Source organism: Hordeum vulgare, chromosome 3H, assembly GCF_904849725.1.
Source record: "Hordeum vulgare subsp. vulgare chromosome 3H, MorexV3_pseudomolecules_assembly, whole genome shotgun sequence".
Classification (NCBI taxonomy): domain Eukaryota; kingdom Viridiplantae; phylum Streptophyta; class Magnoliopsida; order Poales; family Poaceae; genus Hordeum; species Hordeum vulgare.
The window spans coordinates 76,142,016-76,159,867 of record NC_058520.1 but is presented as its reverse complement, the minus strand read 5'-3'; positions in this window follow the sequence as shown (position 1 = coordinate 76,159,867).

Below are 17,852 nucleotides of genomic sequence, written 5' to 3'. Positions count from 1 at the left end.
ACCCACTTGGTCACATAATCAACAACCACTAAGATGTGAGTGTACTTGTGTGAAGGAGGAAAAGGACCCATAAAATCAAAGCCCCAACAATCAAAAGGCTCAATGACTAGTGAATAATTCATAGGCATCTCGTTCCTCCTACTAATATTACCAACTCTCTGGGACTTATCACAAGATAAAACATAATTTCTAGCATCTTTGAAGGGAGTAGGCCAATAAAAACCTAACTGGAGAACCTTGTGTGCGGTGCTCTCACCAGCATGATGTCCTCCATAAGGACTGCTATGACATTGTCTCAATATATCCTTCTGATCATGCTCTGGTATCCATCTCCTCACAATTCCATCCGCACCTTCTCTAAAAAGATGTGGGTCATCCCAAAAGTAATACCTCAAGTCATGGAAGAACTTCTTCCTGTGCTGGAATGTTAAACCTGGAGGCAAAAACTTTGCAACAATAAAGTTAGCATAATCTGCATACCATGGATCGGAATTAGATTGCACCTGCAAAACAACCAACTACTCATCAGGAAAACTATCGTTGACAGGAATAGGGTCATGTGGTATGTCCTCCATCCTGGAAAGGTTGTCTGCTACATGGTTGTCTGTTCCTTTCCTATAAACAATCTGCAAATCAAATTCTTGAAGAAGGACCCATCTGGTAAGCCTTGGTTTGGCATCCTTCTTTTCCATAAGATACTTAATAGCAGCATGATTGATACGTCTCCGTCGTATCTACTTTTCCGAACTCTTTTGCCCTTGTTTTGGACTCTAATTTGCATGATTTGAATGGAACTAACCCGGACTGACGCTGTTTTCAGCAGAATTGCCATGGTGTTGTTTTTGTGCAGAAATAAAAGTTCTCGGACCAACCTGAAAATTTACGAAGATTTTTTCTGGAATAAAAGAAAAATACCTGCGGAAAGATCCACCGGAGGGGGCGTGCCAATGGGCCACAAGCCCACAGGCCGCGGCCACCCCCTATGGTGTCGCCATGCAAGCTTGTGGGGCCCACGTGGCACCACCGCCCCCAAACTCAGCACAATATCTTCTGTTTCGCCTGGAAAAAAAAATCAGAGAGAAGGTTTCATCACGTTTTGCGATACGGAGGCGCCGCCACATCCCGTTCTTCATCTAGAGGGCAGATCTGGAGTCCGTTTCGGGCTCCGGAGAGGGGAAATCGTCACCATCGTCCTCACCAACCTTTCTCCATCGACAATTCCATGATGCTCTTCATCGTTCGTGAGTAATCTCATCGTAGGCTTGCTGGACGGTGATGAGTTGGATGAGATCTATCATGTAATCGAGTTAGTTCTTGACGGGGATTGATCCCTAGTATCCACTATGTTCTAGATTGATGTTGCTACTACTTGGCTATGCTTAATGCTTGTCACTAGGGCCCGACTGCCATGATTTCAGATCTGAACCTACTATGTTGTCACAAATATATGTGTGTTTTAGATCCTATCTTGCAAGTTGTAGTCACCTACTATGTGTTATGACCCGGCAAACCCGGAGTGAAAATAGACGGAACCACTCCCGGAGATGACCATAGTATGAGGAGTTCATGTATTCACCGCGTGTTAATGCATTGGTCCGGTTCTTTATTAAAAGGAGAACCTTAATATCCCATAGTTTCCATTAGGACCCTGCTGCCACGGGAGGGATGGACAATATATGTCATGCAAGTTCTTTTCCCTAAGCACGTATGACTACATACGGAATACATGCCTACATTAGATTGACGAACGGGAGCTAGTTACATATCTCTCAGTGTTATAGCTGATACATGATGAATCACATCCGTCATACTCATCCATCACCGATCCACTGCCTACGAGTCTTTTACTACTGGTTCTCGCTACGTTACTTTGTCTAGGCTTGTCCCTTGCTACAAAAGGGATTGGGACACTTTGCTGCTGCTATCACTACTGCTGTTACTTGTTACATTGCTACTGCTGCTACTACTGTTCCTTACTACTTCGTTGTTACTTGTTGCAAGACTTTGTTGGCGCACTCTAAGCGGCACTAACATCCCGTCAACAAGGCTTTTTCTGGCACCGTTGCTATCATACTACCTTGCTACTGATACTTTGCTTGCAGACACTAATCTTTCAGGTGTGGTGGAATCTAACACATTCAGCTGCTAATACTTGAGAATATTCATTCGCTTCCCGTCTTGGCAAATCAACAAATTTGGGTTGAATACTCTACCCTCTAATACTGTTGCGATCCCATACGCTTGTGGGACATCAAGGCCTTTTCTGGCGCCGTTGCCGGGGAGGCACATCTATATTCTCCGAGTCACTTGGGATTGACGTCTGCTGATCACTATGAGGAATTGAAAGATCCAGGAACTAAAATCCTACCTTCCACTACGAGGAGAGGTAAGGAACTGCCATCTAGCTCTGCACTTGATTCACCTTCAGTTCTGAGTAAGTTTGCGACATCGCCTCCTGCTAGAAATCTTGATATGTCGCCTATGCTTGATACTATGCGTGCTATGCCTGATACTGCTTTGCCACTAGGTGCATTCCTTGATGCACAAATTGCTAGAGTTGCTGCTACATGTGATGATGCTTCTGAAACTACTGATACTATTGAAGTAGAACCTGCTACCATGCCTGAATTTCGTGTTATGCCTGATACGCGATATGTTATGGAGGGAGAGATAGCTGAGGATTTTCTTGCGTGTAAGGATAGCTATGATGTTGAGAAACTTCTGCGCAAGTGGAAAGAAAAATCTCTGAACGCTAGGATGAAATACGACCCAAAGTTTGCTACTTCGCCTATCTTTGTGACCGATAAGGATTATGAATTCTCTGTCGACCCTGAGTTAATCACTCTAGTCCAATCTGATCCTTTTCACGGTTACGAGTCTGAAACGGTTGTAGAGCATCTTACCAAACTGCACGATATAGCCACCCTATTCACTAGTGAGGAAAAGATCCGCAACTACTATATGCTCAAGCTGTTTCCTTTCTCGCTAAAGGATGATGCTAAGACCTGGTTCACTTCTCTTGCTCCTGGTTGTGTGCGTAGCCCCCAGGATATGGTCTACTGCTTCCTTGAAAAATATTTCCCTACCCATAAGAAGCTAGCTGCCTTGTAGAAATATACAACTTTGCTCAAGCCGAGGAAGAGAGTCTCCCACAAGCTTGGGCGAGGCTTATCCAGCTACTGAATGCTTTGCCTGATCACCCTCTTGAGAAGAATGAGATACTTGATATCTTCTATAATGGAATTACCGATGCTTCCAAAGACCATCTAGATAGTTGTGCCGGTAGTGTTTTTAGGGAACGAACCGTAGAACAAGCTGAGATTCTGTTGAATAACATCTTGTGCAATGAGAATGCTTAGACTATTCCCGAACCACCTCCTAAGCCAACTCCGAAGAAAATAGGTATTCTATTCCTCAGTCCTAAAGATATGCAAGAAGCCAAGAAATCTATGCGAGAGAAAGGCATTAAATCTGAAGATGTCAAAAATCTACCACCTATCGAAGAGATCCATGGTCTCGATAACCCGATGCAGGTAGTAGAAGTAAATTCTCTGCGTAGGTTTGATGAGAGTGATATTCCTTTTGATAAACCTGCTAGCTTATGCATAGATGAATTTGATAACTTCGTTGCCAAACAGCAGAGTTTCAATGATTATGTTAGCAGGAAATTGGAAAAGAATGCTCGTATGCTTAGTCATTTAAGTGGTTGTGTGGACAGAAACGTCAATGATCTTAAGCTCCTGAGTAAACATGCCTCTATGGTTACTACTCAGGTAGAACAAGTACTTAAAGCTCAAAATGACTTGCTCAATGAGTTGAATGACAATTTCGTCAGAGTCGTTACTAGAGGCGGTAGAATGACCCAGGAACCTTTGTATCCTGAGGGTCATCCGAAGAGAATTGAACAAGATTCTCAAGGAGTTAGCACTGATGCACCTAGTCATCCTAGAAAGAAGAAGGAAGATGATAGGAACCTGAACGCTAGCAACCCTGTTGCTGCTACCCCTGAGAGTCCAAACGATGTCTCTGTCTCTGATGCCGAAACACAATCTGTTGATGAACATGAGCCTAATGATAATATCAATAGTTATGTTCATGAAGATGCTCAGCCTAGCAATGAAAAGGATGTGGAGATTGAACCTAGTGTTGATCTTGATAACCCACATCCTAAGAATAGAAGATACGATAAGAATGACTTCGCTGCTAGAAAGCATGGTAAAGAAAGGGAGCCATGGGTTCAGAAACCTATGCCCTTTCCTCCCAAACAATCCAAGAAAAAGGATGATGAGGATTTTGAGCGCTTCGTTGAGATGATCAGACGTGTCTTTCTGCAGATGCGTTTGACAGATATGCTCAAAATGTCTCCGTATGCTAAGTACATGAAAGATATTGTGAGTAATAAGAGGAGGATACCTGAGGTTGAGATTTCCACCATGCTTGCTAATTATACCTTCAAGCGTGGAACTCATAAGAAACTAGGTGATCCCGGTGTGCCCACCATACCTTGCTCCATTAAAGGTAACTACATTAGAACTGCTTTATGCGACGTTGGAGATGGTGTTAGTGTTATGTCTCTCTCCCTTTATCGTAGACTTGAACTGTATAAGTTGACACCCACTGAAATCTCTCTGCAAATGGCCGACAAATCAACCGCTTTCCCTATCGGCATTTGCGAGGATGTGCTTGTTGTGGTTGCTAACACCACTATCTTAACAGACTTTGTTATCTTGGATATTCCTGAGGACGATGCCATGGCGGTCATCCTCGGAAGACCCTTTTTAAACACTGCAGGGGCTGTTATAGATTGCAACAAAGGCAATGTCACTTTCCATGTCAACGGTAATGAGCATACGGTGCACTTTCCTAAAAAACAATATCGAGTACATTGCATCGATGCTATCGAAAAAACTTCATCAATTCTTATTGGGAGCTTTGAATGCCCTATTCCTCGTGTCAAGATGAAGTATGATTTGCTTGTTGGGGAGATACACATCCGCATTGAGGTGACCTAGTGACTATTCAAAAATTCTCCGTTCTCTTTTGCGATTCGAGAAAGTTTTGTCGAGGGGATTTGATCAACCCCATTGACGGATTTCTTTCAATGACCATGAGATGGATGAATCAAGGAGTCACAAACCTGTGTGCCAAGTTTTCACTTTAGGTTGCTTAGAAGAAAAATGATAGATTTAGTTTAGTTTTCCCTGTTTTCTGTTTTAGCGTCCGGTGGAAAAATACCCCGAAAATAAAATTTCTCCGAACGCTGTGAAAATCTAGTATGATTTTTTATGGAATATTTGAAAAATAATGGGACAAAGAGTGTGTCTGGGGGCCACACCAGTGGGCCACAAGCCCTAGGGGCGCGGGCACCCCCCTGGCCGTGCCACCCAGGCTTGTGGGGCCCACAGGCACCCCCTCCACTCATTCTTGCTCTCATCCGCTTCTCCTACCTCTAGAAAAAATCGTTTCGCAGCTCAAACCCGTGTTCTTGATCCTCTTGATGGGATTTTCGATCTCCTTGCTCAAATCACCGTTCTCTGAACTGTTTTGGGGAAATTACTCCTTGGTAAGTGACTCCTCCATTGGTCCAATTAGTTTTTGCTCTAGTGCCTTATACTCCGCGTATTTTTGCTGCCTTGATTACCATGTTCTTGAGCTTACCATGTTCTTGAGCTTTGTATGCTGATTTTAGCTGGTCCCAAGTAGTTTTGATGCGTAATATGGCCTCTAGGCACTTGTGGGAGTAGTTGCTACGAGTTTAGTTGAACCTTGTTCACCTTTCCTTTGGGTCACTGAAAATTTTAGAAAAGGAAGATGTTCAGCAGAAACTTTCATGGTGGTTCCTCAAGCAAGAGAGGTCCCCGTCTTGCGATTCGGGAGCCTGATCCTTACCAACCTAGGGATGCGCATGTTCAACCATGTGAATGGCCTTCTGATGAATTTATGATTGAGGCAGGTTTCAAAGATGAGTTTGATGCACTTGTTCACAACGTCGGACTCGAAGAATTCATCTCTGATAAATGTGAACAGTATGTTGCTCTCACTGCCTCTTTTGTTCGTAGATTCAAATTTTCAGCTGGCAATGAAACATCGGTACTGTTTGATCTCTATGATAAATCTTATACCATGGATTTAGAGGATTTCAGTAGAATTTGGAAAATACCTATTTGGGGTAACCTCAATGATCCTCCTAAATCTCCGGTTAGAGATTTTTGCGCTGGTATTACGGTTGGAGAAACTAGAGACATTACACAAGCTACCATGGGGAGTATTCATTTTCCTGCCTTGCATTACTTTGCCCTCTTCATAGGCAGATGCATTAATGGCAAGATTGAACATTGTCACCTCTACGCACCCGACCTTAGTATCCTAAAGAGCGCAGTGACGGGTGACAAAAGCTTCAACATGGAGCTATTATAGCAAGGAGGCTGAATAAGAATGCTATTGAAGGGGATTTCTTTGGTGGGATCTATGCCACTCGCATAGCAAATTTTCTTGGAGTACCCATCCGCGAAGGAGATCCCCCACTCCATACAGCTTTCCTTGACCGCGTCACATTGACACGCTACCAGTTCCTTGAGAGGGATGATGAATCCCTCCGATGCCGATTGATATTTAACCGGCAGCGTGTTTTCCATATTACCCTTCCTGCTCCTGCTTTCTTTGACTTTCAGGTAAAACAGAGATATTACATTACCAGAGGAGCGGCAGAGGAGTATGAGAGGGAGGCGAAGGCTGCTCGTCTTTGTGAGGCAGCTATTCAGGCATTGGCTGCAGCGCTCCCGTATAACCCCGATTATGATTTTGGGTTTCGCGAGGACCATCGTTGGGAGTAGACCAAGTTAGGCCAAAAGCCTAAGATTGGGGGAGTACGTGTTCACACCGACTTTACATTCTTGCTTATGCTTTCACTTTGTTAGCCGGTGTTCCCACTTTGCCACTGTATCATCCATGCTAGTTTATTTTCTTTTTCTCATTTTCTATTCGTGTGTGTGTCTAGTTTGAAAAAACCAAAAAGATTTTCTTTTCTTCTTTTGATTGTTGGGAGCTTTCCCGTGTAGATAGTTTTATTTTTCTTTCGGTCAAGGTAGAAGATATTGGTTACAATGTTTAGTGGCTCTTGCATGCATACCTGTTTAGCTTTCAAAGAGCCATATTAGTTTGTCTTCTCCTTTGTGTTTGCCTACAGATTCCAGCGTAGTCCAATGCACGAGCACTCTTATTATTGTTCACAACGTTCGGTCATGCAAGTGAAAGGAAATAATGACGATATATAATGAAGTGACTGAGCCTGGAAGATCTGGTCTGAACTTGAACTATTTTGTTTTTGTAAATATGACTAGCTCATCATGCCTGATTGAGCTTTGTTGTGAAAGAAACATGTTTGCAATGACAACTTAGAAATCATAGTTGCTTATGCCATGCTTACTTATCTAGGAGCTTATAATGGTTTGTCTTGGTTGCCAACATGAATGTTGAGATGACTATGATGTAGTATGATAGGATGGTATCCTCCTTTGAATGTTCCAAGTGGCTTGACTTGGCGCATGTTCACGCATGTAGTTGAAACAAAATCAACATAGCCTCTATGATGTTCATGTTCATGGTGATTCATGTCCTACTCATGCTTGCACTCAATGTTAGTTAATCTCAATGCATTTTGATGATTGTTGTCGCTCTCTAGTTGGTCGCTTCCCAGTCTTTTGCCAGCCTTCACTTGTACTAAGCGGGAATACTGCTTGTGCATCCACTTCCATAAACCCAAAGTTGTGCCATATGAGTCCATCATACCTACCTATGTGCGGTATCTACCTGCCGTTCCAAGTAAAGTTGCATGTGCCACTCTCTAAATCTTCAAGAAATAATCTGTTTTGCATACCTAAACCGCTCATGTGGTGACAGGGGGTTATTGGTATCTTCCATGCTAGGCGTGTTATCCTCGATATGTGTTTATTCACTATCATTCACGAGAAAGGGTCCGGTAATTGGAATTCCCAGTTCCATGCTCAAATCGAAAAGATAATTGCAAACAAAACTCCCCCAGGATTGATGTTGGTATGGACGGTACCTGAGGATTCGGCTAGACGTGGAGTGTGATTGATTGGTGGTGGGGGAGTCAAAACTTTACTTTTCTATTTGGTAACCGCCTATAGCATGTGTAGCATGGAAGATGTTGAGAACTCTTAGTCATTGCGTTGACAATGAAAGCATGCCACCCAAAATTATTATCTCTGTTTTCAAAGCTTGAGCTCTGGCACCTGTGCAAATCAATGCTTCCCTCTGCGAAGGGCCTGTCTATTTATGTTCCTGTTAAGTCATCCTCCTCTTACAAAAGCACCAATTAGAGAGCACCTCTGTCATTTTTATGCTTTGCTTTTAACTTTGTTGAGTATGACTGTGACTGGATCTTCATTGCCATGAATTACAATGTTTAGTCAGCCCTTGGTCTTTGAAGGTGGTCTGCATTTATGTTTTGCGGTCTCAAAAAGAGCTAGCGAGATACTACCTATTCGTACTGCTTCATGTTGTTTTGATTGAAGTGTTGACGTTTGAGACTTATTATTATTTGCTCGCTAGTTGATTATGCCATTGATATGAGTTTACCGCGAGACCTAGATGTCATTTGCTTATGTGGTTTGATTGTGATCTTGCTGAAATTCTGGGTGTGCGTTAGACATAGTTGCAACAACAAGATCAAACAGAGTTCGTCAAAGTTTTTCTTTTGTCTCTCTCAGTTTGTCAACTGAGTTGCTTGAGGACAAGCAAGGCTTTAAGCTTGGGGGAGTTGATACGTCTCCGTCGTATCTACTTTTCTGAACTCTTTTGCCCTTGTTTTGGACTCTAATTTGCATGATTTGAATGGAACTAACCCGGACTCACGTTGTTTTCAGCAGAATTGCCATGGTGTTGTTTTTGTGCAGAAATAAAAGTTCTCGGAACGTCCTGAAAATTTACGGAGCTTTTTCTGGAATAAAAGAAAAATACCTGCGCAAAGATCCACCGGAGGGGGCATGCCAGTGGGCCACAAGCCCACAGGTCGCGGCCACCCCCTATGGCCGCGCCATGCAGGCTTGTGGGGCCCACGTGGCACCACCGCCCCCAAACTCAGTTCTATATCTTCCGTTTCGCCTGGAAAAAAAATCAGAGAGAAGGTTTCATCGCGTTTTGCGATACGGAGGCGCCGCCATATCCTGTTCTTCATCTGGAGGGCAGATCTGGAGTCCATTTCGGGCTCCGGAGAGGGGAAATCGTCACCATCGTCATCATCAACCTTTCTCCATCGACAATTCCATGATACTCTTCATTGTTTGTGAGTAATCTCATCGTAGGCTTGCTGGACGGTGATGAGTTGGATGAGATCTATCATGTAATCGAGTTAGTTCTTGATAGGGATTGATCCCTAGTATCCACTATGTTCTAGATTGATGTTGCTACTACTTGGCTATGCTTATTGCTTGTCACTAGGTCCCGAGTGCCATGATTTCAGATCCGAACCTATTATGTTGTCGCCAATATATGTGTGTTTTAGATCCTAGTTTGCAAGTTGTAGTCACCTACTATGTGTTATGACCCGGCAACCCGGGAGTGACAATAGCCGGAACCACTCCCGGAGATGACCATAGTATGAGGAGTTCATGTATTCACCGCGTGTTAATGGGTTGGTCCTGTTCTTTATTAAAAGGAGAACCTTAATATCCCGTAGTTACCATTATGACCCCGTTGCCACGGGAGGGATGGACAATAGATGTCATGCAAGTTCTTTTCCCTAAGCACGTTTGACTACATACGGAATACATGCCTACATTAGATTGACGGACGGGAGCTAGTTACATATCTCTCCGTGTTATAGCTGTTACATGATGAGTCACATCCTCATACTCATCCATCACCGATCCACTACCTACGAGTCTTTTATTACTGGTTCTTGCTACGTTACTTTGTCTAGGCTTGTCCCTTGCTACAAAAGGGATTGGGCCACTTTGCTGCTGATGTCACTTTGCTGCTGCTGCCACTACTACTGTTACTTGTTACTTTGCTGCTGCTGCTACTGCTGTTCCTTACTACTGCGCTGTTACTTGTTGCAAGACTTTGTTGGCGCACTGTAAGCGGCATTAACATCCTGTCAACAAGGCTTTTTCTGGCACCGTTGCTATCATACTACCTTGCTAGTGATACTTTGTTTGCACACACTAATCTTTCAGGTGTGGTTGAATATGACACATTCAAGTGCTAATACTTGAGAATATTCTTTCGCTTGTCGTCTTGGCGAATCAACAAATTTGGGTTGAATACTCTACCCTTGAAAACTGCTGCGATCCCATACGCTTGTGGGACATCAATGATCATTATGAATGATGACTTTATAATCAACAATGTAAGGCCTAAACTTTTCCCAAGCAAACACTACCGCTAAAAAATATTTCTCAGTAGTAGCGTAATTCTTTTGAGCACTATCAAGGGTTTTGCTAGCATAATGTATAACATTCAATTTCTTATCAACCCTTTGTCATAACACAACTTCAACAACAAAATCACTAGTATCACACATGATTTCAAAAGCCAAATTCCAATCAGGTGGTTGGACTATAGGGGCGGTTATCAAGGATTTCTTAAGAACTTCGAAGGCTTCCTTACAATCTTCATCAAACACAAAAGGAATATCTTTCTGGAGAAGATTAGTGAGAGGTTTCAAAGTCTTAGAAAAGTCTTTAATAAATCTTCTATAGAAACCAGGATGATCGAGGAAACTACAAATACCTTTGATGTCCTTTGGATAAGGCATCCTCTCAATTGCTTCGACCTTTGCCGTGTCCACCTCGATTCCCTTTTTAGAAATCTTGTGGCCAAGTACAATTCCCTCATTGACCATGAAATGGCATTTCTCCGAGTTGAGTACCAAGTTCGTCTCCTCTCATCTCGTTCAAGCATTTGGTCGATGAACGACAGCTGGTAGTGGTCCTTCCTCGTCGCCTTGTTTAGCTTCCTCTAATCAATACACATTCTATATCCAATAATAATTCTTTCAGGTATTAGTTCATTCTTATCATTAGGAACCACAGTCGTACCTCCTTTCTTGGGAACACAATGTACCAGACTTACCCACTTACTATCAAATATAGGGTAGATAATACCTGCGGCTAGAAGCTTGAGGATTTTGGTCCTTACAAAATCCTTCATCTTCGGGTTCAACCGTCGTTGATGATCAACAACCGGTTTAGCACCAGGCTCAAGATTGATAGTATGTTGACAAATAGGTGGACTAATCCCCTTAAGATCATCAAGGGTATAGCCAATAACGCCTCGGTGTTTACGAAGGACTTCCAATAATCGTTCTTCTTCATATCCTGAAAGGTTAGAATTGATAATAACAGGATATACTTTCTTTTCATCTAAATAAGCATACTTGAGCATACTGGGAAGAGGTTTGAGATCAAACACCGGGTCTTCTTTTGGTTTCGATAAAATTTCCAAAAGCTCAACCGGAAGGTTGTGCTTCAGGATAGCAGGTTGTCTCAAGAATATATCATCTAGCTCATTCCTTTCCTGCATATGCATATCATTCTCGTGGTCCTCCATAAATTGCTCCAAAGTATCGTTAGGAGGAATAGCAATAGAAGCAATCTCTTCAATAATTTTATCGTTACTAGGCAGATCAGTACCACGAGTTTGCTTCGAGAATTTAGAAAAGTTAAATTCATATGGCTCACCATTAAATTCAACAAATACTTTTCCTTTCCTCCAATCTGTAATAGCTCCACAAGTTTTGAGAAAAGTCCTACCAAATATAATAGGGCAAAAACTATCTTGCACTAAACCAAGTACTAGAAAGTCGGTAGGATATTTTACCTTTCCACATAGAACTTCAATATCTCGCACAATTCTAATAGGAGAGATAGTTTCTTTGTTTGCAAGATGAATAGTAACATCAACTTCTTCAATTTCACATGGGAGAATCTCATTCATGATCTCCCGATAAAGTGAAAAAGGAATAACACTAGCACTGGATCCCAAATCACATAGCCCATAATAATTACGATCTCCTGTTTTAACAGATACAACTGGAGTACCTGAAATTGGGCCTTTATTCGTGGTTGTAACAAGGTTAGTAGAAACAACACAAAAATTTATATTGTAATCCTCAATATTACTAGTAACAAGATCATTGACTAATGCAACTTGAGGATCGACTTTAATCAGGTCCTCATGCTCATCAGTCGTTCTTTCACTTTTATTCAGGATGCCTGTGACAAAAGAATGCTCCCTCATCCTTGCGGGAAAAGGGGGCTTTTCATATACAACTGCAGGCAAGATAGGGTCAACAACATTAATATCATCAGGTAATTCCTTAAAAGGTTTATGGTGTTGATCCTCCTTCTTCTTTGAAGAGTCAATATGAGAGGCAAAGTATTTGAAAAAAATCAATTAGAAGCTCGGAATCAAGACCAATCTTAGCACAAAAGGTATTAAAGTAATCAGTTTCCACATAGCTCTCAATGTAATCATGCTCATAATTTATAACGGGTTCAATACCTTTATCAATCTCCCAATATTTAGTGTTCTTCTGGATCCTTTCAATAAGATCCCACTTAGCTTCAGTGCTTTTGTTGGAGAATGCCCACTAGAGGAGGCATCAAGCATCTCTTTATCTTGACGAGAAAGCCTTGCATACAAATTTGTAAGAATAATTTCTTTGGAGATCTCATGATTGGGACATTTAAGCATTAAGGATTCCAATGTCCCCCAAGCTTGAGGGATGCTTTCTCCGTCACGAGATCAAAAGTTATAAATATAGTTCCTGTCTCGATGTATTTCATGAAGAGGATAAAACTTTGCATAAAAGAGAGGCATAAGATCTTGCCAATTTAGTAAGTGAGAGTCATCAAGAAGCCTATACCAACCCAAAGCCTTATCTTTTAATGATAGAGAGAATAGCTTTCTCATAACAAAATCCATCGATATACCTGCAAGCTTAAATAAGGAGCATAGTTGTGAAAGATATAACAAGTGTTCACCTAGATGTCTATCGCCTGCATATCGATTAGCCAAGACACAATCAATAATACCAGTTGGTATTTTAAAGGCACAATTTCAGTCGGTGGGGGAGGCTTCTCCACCACAATAGCGTTGGGGCAATTCCCCACAAGCAACAAACCAAGAGCAGAGTTGTCCATAGGGACAAAAAGGGGAAATAGTAAAACAAAAACAGCACGTACAGCGTAAAGGTTTCCTTACCAATTTCACCTACCAATAGCGCTACACTCCCCGGCAACGGCGCCAGAAAATGGTCTTGATGACCCACAAGTGTAGGGGATCTATCGTAGCCTTTTCGATAAGTAAGAGTGTCGAACCCAACGAGGAGCAGAAGGTACTAACAAGTGATCTTGAGCAAGGAATAACTGCAAGTACTCAAAGGTAACGTTTTATGGGTTTTCTAGTAATAGCAACAAGGACATAAATGCAAGGAGAGTAAATGGTGCCGAGGTGCTGCAAGTGGCCCAATCCCTTTGAACAAAGGATAAGCCAAGGGACTAAACTTATAAATACTAAGGCGTTCCTGAGGACACACGGGAGATATAGTCAAGTGCTTTCGCCATATCCCGTCTAGTACTATGTTTTGTATTGATAAGTGTTATGTGGGTGGATCTTAACTAGTGCATCGCCTAGGCTAAGACAAGTCCACTCTTAGGATTAATCCCTCTTGCAAGCATCCGCAAACACAAGAGAGAAACTAAGGCAAAGCCTAACCATAGCTATAAGCTTTAGGATCCAATAGTCCCTCATGCAAAAGTATGCGAACTGGGGTTCAGGTTTCTGTCACTCCGGCAACCCACCATAAGCATTCTTTATACACGATGCATTAACCTAGGTCCTTAAAAGGCAAAGTGTTATGTAGTCGACGTTCACATAACACCACTAGAAGAATAACACCATAACTTAAATATCAATCAACACATATTACTTGAACATCATATGACTACTAGCATCTAGACTTTTCCCATGTCCTCAAGAACTAACAGAACTACACAGAAGACATAAAAGAGATCATGATCAAAGGTGATCAAAATATGCTTAAAAATTTGGTCATACCAATAATCCTCCAACAAAACTCAATATCATTCACTACAAAAGAATAATCAACACCGGTAGAGTAGAGGGGATGAATAGTGCAAGGTACAACTCCGATTGCAATCGTGAGGTAGATGGGATGAAGATGGAGATGGTGCTGGTGATGGTGATGATGATCTCGATGATGCCCGTGACGATGGTGATGATGATGAGGACGATCTCCCCTTCCGGGAGGAGTTCTCCCCGGCGGAATCTGCCCGTCGAAAAGGTCTTTTCTTGTGTGTAGGTTTCCGCCGCGGAGCGGCGACAGAGCTGTGAAAACTATTCTGTACCCGTAACTTTTAGGTCAAGAGGATGATATGGGCCAAAGGAGAGTGCCGGAGGCGGGACCCACCACCCAGGCGGCCTCTGCGCGCGGCCTAGGGGTGGCCCGCGCCAGCAGGTCGCCTGGGTGACCTGTGGCCCCCTCCAGCCCTTCCTCGGCCTATCTTCGGGATCTGTTCGGAAACTCCTTCCCTCCAATTTTCAGCGCAGTTGGAGATGTTCTGATATTGCAACTCTTTGTGCTATTTTATCCGCTGAATCCTGCGTCTACTGTTTCGGCACCGGAAAGTTCTAAACTGTGTAAAATAAGCCAAAACACTATAAGTACATCATCATAATGTGAAATATATCAATGAATAGAGATAAATTATGATACAAAATAGTGATGCATTTTGTACGTATCAAAAAGCATATAGAGTTGTTTGAAAGTTTTTTTTCAAAAGAAAACCTGGATGATAGCTACTTGAACATTGGGCATCAAGATCTATAGAGATAGATGAAGACGCTTGATAATACTTTCAATGAACACATACCTTGACAAGATTTCGAAGGAGTTCAAAAATGTATCAGACAAAGAAGGAGTTCTTGTCTGTATTGTAAGGTGTGAATTTGAGTGAAACTCAAAGCCCGACCACGAAAGAAGAAAGAGAAAGGACGGAGGTCGTCCCCTATGCCTTAACCATATGCTCTATAGTATGCCATGTTGTGTATGACACGTGATGTTTGCTTTGCCGTGAGTCTGTCAAGGGGTACAAGAGTTATCCAGGATTGGATCACTGGACGACGGTCAAATTATCCTTAGTAACTTGAGGACTAAGGAAATGTTTCCCGATTATGGAGGTGATAAAAGAGTTCGTCGTTAAGGGTTACGTTGATGCAAGCTTTGACACCAATCCGGATGACTCTAGCTAGAAAACCGGATTCATATAGTAGAGCAGTCATTTGTAATAGTTCCAAGTGGAGCGTGGTAGCAACATCTACAGTATGACATCGAGAGTTGTAAAATATACACATATATGAATGTTACATACCTGTTGACTAAAAACTCTCTCACAAGCAAGACATGATCGAACCCCAGAACTGTATTGGCACTTGAAGGTCTCGTGTTCCACCGCTGCAAGCCTGGCCTTCTCGCTCTCCTCCTTTTGTGGACCTGCGACGTCCCGGATGTGGAGCACCCCCTCACACATCTCAATGGATTGAAGTTGCTTCATCACCTTTGACATGTAGGGGTTGATGACTTTCTTGTAGAACTTGCCCTTGGTGGAACTTGAGGGCGTCATGGCGACTTAGACGTGCGAGGAAAACAAAATGAAACAAGAACAGAGGAAAAACTCGAGATGCCATCGTCAAAATTGTCAGGATTATATATAATGATTTTTTTCTAGGTTAGAATACGTGTCTAGGAAGAAAATGCATTCCGGGAGGAACACAAGGGCCCCATAAGGCAACAGGGCACAACCAGGGGGATGGCCGCGCCGTGTTGGCTCCTGGTCCCCTCATGGGTCCCACTGACTCCTTTTTAATTTTGGATTTTTTCTAAAATTGTGAAACCAATAGAATTTTTTGGGAATTTTTGGAGTCGGTTTACTTACCGTATCACATACCTACCCCTTTTCAGCGTTCTGGGGTGTTCTGGAAGGTCTCTCTTATGTGTTCTTCGGGGGTCATAACTTGGATAATGTTAGTTTCAACATTAAGAGGCATACCAGAGATGTAGTGTTTAATTCTTTGTCAATTTACCACCCTTGGGTTTTTGCCTTTGAAGTTGTTAATCTTTATAGCACCGGAGCAATAGACGTCCTCAACGACATAAGAGCCTTACCATTTGGTGAGAAGCTTACCTGCAAAAAATCTGAAACGAGAATTGTACAAAAGAACAAGGTCTCCTACATTGAATTCTCGTTTTTGGATTCTCTTGTCATGCCATCTTTTAACTTTTTCCTTAAACAATTTGGCATTTTCATAGGCTTGTGTCCACTATTCTTCTAATGAGCTAATATCAAATATATTCTTTTCACCAGCAAGTTTAAAGTCATAGTTGAGTTCTTTAATTGCCAAATAATATTTATGTTCTAACTCAAGATGTAAATGACAAGCTTTTCCATAGACCATTTTATAGGGAGACATTCCCATGGGGTTTTTATAAGCAGTTCTATAAGCCCATGAATCATCATCTAATTTGTTAGACCAATTATTTCTAGATCTATTAAAGTCTTTTCCAAAATTAATTCTATTTCTTTATTTCTTAATTCAACTTGGCCACTTGACTGAGGATGATAAGGTGACACAATTCTATGGTTAACATCATATTTAGCTAGCAGTTTACGAGAAGGAACATGAATAAATTGTGAACCACCATCAGCCATTAAATATCTTGGGACTCCAAAGCTCGGAAAGATAATATCTTGAAGCATTTCAATAGAAGTGTTATGATCACCACTACTAGTTGGAATAACTTTCACCCATTTAGTAACGTAATCAACAACAACTAGAATATGAGTATATAATTAGAGGAAGGAAAATGTCCCATATAGTTAAAGCCCCAAACATCAAATGGTTCAATAGCAACTGAATAATTCATAGGCAATTCCTGGAGTCTACCAATGTTACCAATTTTTTAACATTCATCACAGGAAATGACATACTTACAAGCATCTTTAAATGGAGTAGGCCAATGGAAAACTATATTATAATACCTTGTGTGCAATTTTGTCACCAGCATGGTGTCCTCCATAAGATTCAGGGTGGTACTTCCGTAGGATCCGGCCGTGTTCATGCTCAGGCACACGACGTCTCATAGCACCATCCACTCCTTCTTTATAAAGAAGTGGGTCATCCCAAAAGTAATGTTGCAAATCAAAATAGTATTTTTCTTTTGTTTAAAGGTGAAATTAGGTGGTATATATTTAGCGACAGTATAATTAGCATAATATGTATACCAAGGAGTATTGTGTGAACTATTTAAAGCAGCAGGTTGCTCATCAAGAAAACTATTATCAATAGGCAATGGGTCATTAAGAACAGTTTCCATCCTAGTCAAGTTTCCTACTATAGGATTTTCAGCTCACTTCCTACCGATGATATGCAAGTCAAACTTTTTAAGTAAAAGCACCCACCTAATAAGTCTAGGTTTAGCATCTTTCTATTCCATTAGGAATTTTATAGCACCACTATGAGTGTGAATAGTAACTTTGGAATCAACAATGTAAGGTCTAAACTTATCACATGCAAACATGACTGCTAAAAATTCCTTCTTAGTGGTAGCGTAATTTCTTTGAGCATTGTCTAGGGTTTTACTAGCATAATAAATAACATTCAATTTCTTGTCTACTCTTTGCCCTAGAACAACACCAACGGAATAATCACTAGCATCAGACATAATTTCAAATAGTAAATTCCAATCAGGTGGTTGTACAATAGGTGCAGATATCAATGCTTTCTTAAGTATTTCAAAGGCTTCT